The sequence below is a fragment of the Penaeus monodon genome, chromosome 4, assembly GCF_015228065.2.
Source record: "Penaeus monodon isolate SGIC_2016 chromosome 4, NSTDA_Pmon_1, whole genome shotgun sequence".
Taxonomy (NCBI): Eukaryota; Metazoa; Arthropoda; class Malacostraca; order Decapoda; family Penaeidae; genus Penaeus; species Penaeus monodon.
The window spans coordinates 27,151,909-27,157,268 of record NC_051389.1 but is presented as its reverse complement, the minus strand read 5'-3'; positions in this window follow the sequence as shown (position 1 = coordinate 27,157,268).

The following is a 5,360-nucleotide window of genomic DNA, read 5'->3' as shown; positions in this document are numbered from 1 at the left end:
ATAGGCTGACAGGTAAACTCTCAACAAACACACCGCAGTTCCACAGTCCACACGAGCAGGCTAATATGCTGCTAGAGCAAGTGGGCCGTTAATTCTCAGCTAAGATACTCCCACAAGGGTAAAAGATCAACTATACAAGTCGAAAATAGATCGTAACTTTAATATAGCAATAGCCTGTGCTGCTATTGACCCCTCCCGACTTTTCCGAAATAACTCGAGGGGAACTAAGTAATGCCCTTCTGAAAGGTAAGGCAACCGCCCCTGCTAAGATGGCATTACTAAAGCGTCCTTCGTCACCTTGCTCGGGTACCAGGCAAACCCACTTTTGCACGCTGTATAATCAGCCTATCACAAGGAATCATCCAAGCTCCTGGACTCAAAGCTTAATCCATTCCCATACTAAAACCTAATACTGACAAATACAGGCCTTTCCTTGAACTTCCCTGTCTGTGCAAAGTACTTGAGAGGATATACTGACAGGCTTATGAGCGCATAATGCTAAGTTATCCCCCAACTGTAGGATTTCTTCACAGGCGGAGCATCAGCACTGTTTTGCAGAATACTAACAAACACAAACCCAGGCATGCAACCGTATTTCTAGATCTTAATCTGCCTTTGATTATTAGCAAACAGAGAAATAATTCTTGAGCAACCTAGCTACTTTGTGGTATTCAGGGAAAAAAAGGAAACTGTTAACATGGATTCACATTTATCTATCGAGTCGGTCGTTCAGGTACTCTACAGGGGCATAAGAGTACTCAACAAAAGTATTTGAACTCGCACACCTCAGGGAGGTGTCTGAGCCCCATGCATTTAACATCTAATGCATCAGATTCTTAGTCGATATACCATTGAGGGAACGACCCCATTTTTGCTATGCCGCTGATATTTGATTAAATCCTCATTCCGAGGAAAGAATGCAGAGATCTGATATACTCTCAGTCAAGGGCTATTGAGTGTGCTTGATAATCTCGGACTGAAAAACGCAAGGCTCTTAACCCAAAGACAATCCCTCTGCAAGTTTCATATAAACATGACATTGGGCTAGATCACTGCCATCAATATCAAATACCTTGGTGTGATGTCATGATGCGAGTTCATCAGAAACCTGAAGAAAAGGCTGGTGGGAGGCGGCTGAAGCCACTTAGGACACTTGTTGGCAAAGACTATGGTATCAATGTCAATATTGCAAGACTATTTTATTTGTCATCATAACGGTCAGTCATACTTATCTGCAATGCACCTGTTTTGTTTCAATGAATCAGAGTTGACTATTTGTAGAACAATACAAATGAAGCCATGAGGATTATTCTTTGGTGCCCCCTAGAACAACAAGAATTGTGAATATGAGAAATGAACTAAACCGTATCCTCTGTTTACGAAAGACTATTATATATAAATACCACATGGTGTCAATCAATTAGAGAAACCCCTCCATTTGTAAGAGTTTTCCAAAGACACCTAAACACGAACAGAGGAGCTACTTATGTCATGACCCACCGATTCGTACTCAAATCCTGGATACAAGTAAACAATTGTAAACAATTAGTCATCTTGAACATACCATTAACTAAGACCCTACATGGACGTTCTATACCCCCATGGAAATTGTCTGACTAATATATTATACGACTTCCCCAAAAAGACAGTGTCCCCACCTGCTATCCTTTAAGCAGTATGCACTTGCAATTATAAAATTAGCATCTTTGAAACTCTTCCATGCATATGAAGGCTACACTGACGGGTCCTTGCAGTCTGGGAGTAGAGCGGATTGTGCTTTTGTTGTACATAAAAACATATCTTGAGCACCAGGATTGTAGGAGGGTTCATGACTGGCTATCACTACGCAAACGAGTTGGCAGGAATACTCATGGCCACCGAATTTCTTATTGAATCAAGGCTCGGGTAATATTCTGTGATTCACAGAGTGCTCTCCGGCTCTGAACACTCTAGACAAATGTGCGTTTTTAATATCGCAAGTGACATCAGGATAAACTGTATCGGCAAAAGAACGAGGCCATGATCTAACTTTTTGTGGTGAATTCCATCGCATGTTTGGAAATCCCAGGCATGATCATGCTGATCGCCTGGCACAGTCAGCATGTTGACAAGCAAAGTGTGGATTAGATCTTGGGGACGTATTTCCAGGATTTATACAATATTAAAGCTTCCTTAAAGAAGGACTTGACGGAGTTAATTATTCTCAACCCCTGAAAGCTGTAGCATATAGCATTATATGCCGTTAGCAAGATTCCCTTCACACTATGGTTTATATAAAAACAAGAACAAGACAGTGGTGATTAATTGTGACCGCAAGAATCAGGCTTGACACAGATTGTATTGGCAGCTCTCTACGTTTGTAAGGGTCGAAGACAACTAAGTGTAAACTGTGTAATGAAGAATATAAGCGACGCTTGTACATTCTACTCAGAGTGCCATGTTTACAGCCTTCAGGCCACCTACTTGAGGTATGGAAACTATGTAACTAATTCATATCCTCTGATGTCTCTGATATACTTATATTATATCCTTAAATTTGGAATTGTAGCATCACATTACTGCATATCCAATGTAGCAATGCCTTTCCCACCCCAGCTTACGCCGCGGGGCAGATGAGTAGATAACGACTGTAATTGTCCTTCTGTATTATTAGTACTTATCATAATAAGGGGGGGGGGTGGAATGTTTATAGCCTAAAATTGAAAATGTAATACCATTATATGTTATAACCATGCATCAAATGTACCACAGCTTGCCCACGCCTGTGCAGTTAGCCAGAGTGGTAAATAAAGGACTAAACTAAACTAAACCTTTTATTAGTATTTTCGTTCAGTTGTGGTAGCAGTGTAAAAATGAATAGGGAATCATAAACAGGAAACCCAAACGCTAAACAAGATGCCATAAAAGCACGAAAAAATACCTTTTCTGGTGCGACTAGCCTTTTGCTGCACAATATCATCAGTATGAATAAGCAAGGATCTTCACCTCATCATGTACGAGCAAAAGTACGTGTATGTGTATGTATATGTAGAGTGTGTATATGTACGTATGTGCCTGTGTGCGTGTGTGTGTGTGTGTGCGTGGGCATGTGCGTGTGCGTGCATGTGTGCGTGGATGGACGAGGACATATGCGTGGACGTGTACGGGCATACGTGCGTGTATGCGGGCATGCGTGCGAATGTGCGGGGATGCGTGCGTGTGTGTTGTGTATATGTGGGTATATGTGTGTGTACGTGTATGCTTGCGTGCGTGTACGTTAGTGTGGCATGTAAGTCTGAACGAGGGTAACTATATAAGGGCTTGTTAGTGTGTGCGTGAGCGCGCACGAACGTAGTGTAAGTATGCGTGTGATCATGTGGGCTTTCAAAGAATGCCCAACATTTGCATATAAAGACTCGTCCATCAGCTCTTACCGAATCATATATCCTTTGTAATTCTAGAATGTTCTCTCCTTCATTGTGCTATTAACTATTGGAAATAAACTAAAAGTAACATAAGTTAAAATCGAAAAAAGAAATAAACGACCGAGTTTCAATATAATTATTTTTACCCTCTTATATCGGGTCAAAGGTCACTGTTATAATCCACTGTCGTGGGAAGTCCGTTACAAAGATCAGAAATAACACAAAAGGCGACAGCGTGCCGTCCTGGCGAACCCCAGCCTGCCCTCTCTCTGTCTCAGGTGGGCCTGTGGCGGGCTTCCCCCAGGTGCGCATCCTCACCTTCGAGATAAATAGTCCCTAAACAATTCGCTAGTTGTTTTTCTGCGCAACTATTTATGTCTTAAACCATTCGGTGGTCGAATGGTTAGAGCATCGGACTCAAGACTGTCACGACGGCAATCTGAGTTCGAGGGTTCGAGTCACCGGCCGGCGCGTTGTTTCCCATGGGCAAGAAACTTCACCTCGATTGCGACCTACCACTGGGGTGGCCAAGCCACCCAAGTCAGTGCGTGTAAATAGAGATGGTGACTCGATAATAAAATAAAAAAATAAATAAAAAAAAAAAAAAACACCGGCGGAAGGAATGGGGCAAACCACCGCTCTAAATTGCCAAGAACAATCATGGAAAAGCCCATGATCGTCAAGGCGCGCGATGGCCGAATTGGTTAGAGTATCAGAATCAAGATGTCACGACGGCATCTGAGTTCGAGGGTTCGAGTCACCGCCGGCGCATTGCTTCCCTTGGGCAAGAACTTCACCTGATTGCCTCCCTATCCCTGGTGGCCAAGCCAGCCCAAGTCAGTGCTGGTCCGCAAGCCCGTATAATAGAGAGAATGATTCCTAAAGAGTAACACCGTCACTCTCCGTGGAAAGGACTGGGACCCTACACGTACTCAATCCAAGAGCATCACAACATGAAAAAACGAAGTATCATGCTGTGACCACAGCGGCTCAGACATGAACCTACCGTTAAAAGAAGAAAGAAGATTTATGTCTTACTTCTAAGTGTTTAAAATATTTTATTCTTACAACTTGTAAGGTGGTTCCTTAGTTAACCATGGAGGCACTGACTGCGCAGTGGTGAGGGGGGTCTGTACCTGGTTCTCACGCCTTTTGCAGTACTACTGTTTCGCCTTGTCGTTTTTAATGATTCTTCGGCTGCAATTTCTCCTGTATGCATGTTATATTGTAAATCTGATTACGACTGATCTATCAGTCTGTCTGTCTATCTTTATGTCTATCTATCTATCCATCTATCTATTCTACTTTCTATGTAAGTGTGTGTGTGTGTGTGTGTGTGTGTGTGTTCATATATGAACACAGTTCTTTTATGAGTATCTGAAATGTTCTATCAGATTGCGTGACATCCCACCACATCCTTGGTCGAAACATTTATCATTCCTCCTCCTTTTATTATCTCCTTTATCGTTATCATTACCTCTTCCTCTCGCCCTTCACCGTGTAAACAGACATCGGCGTTTCAAATGATCGTTAAGTCTCGTTACTGTGACGCCACTCGTCGGTTCCTTTAGTTAATGAAGGCTCATTAGGCCGGACCCATAATTATCACGTCAGTCAGTCAGGGAGGATATATGTGCGTCTGACTGTGTACGTCTGAGTGTGTACGTCTGAGTGTGTGGGTGTGAGTGTGTACGTCCGAATGTGTGTCTGGGATGTGCGTCTGAGTGTGTACGTCTGAGTGTGTACGCCTGAGTGTGTGTCTGGGGTTGTACGTCTGGGGGTGTACGTGTGAGTGTTTAGTCTTAGTATGTGCGGATGTGTAAATCTGAGTTTGTGCGTGTGAGTGTGTACATATGATTATATGAGTCTCAGTGAGTACGTCTAAGTTGTACGTCTGAGTGTATGCATCTGAATACGTGTGCTTGAGTGTGAGTTTGACTTTTTGAGTGTGTACGT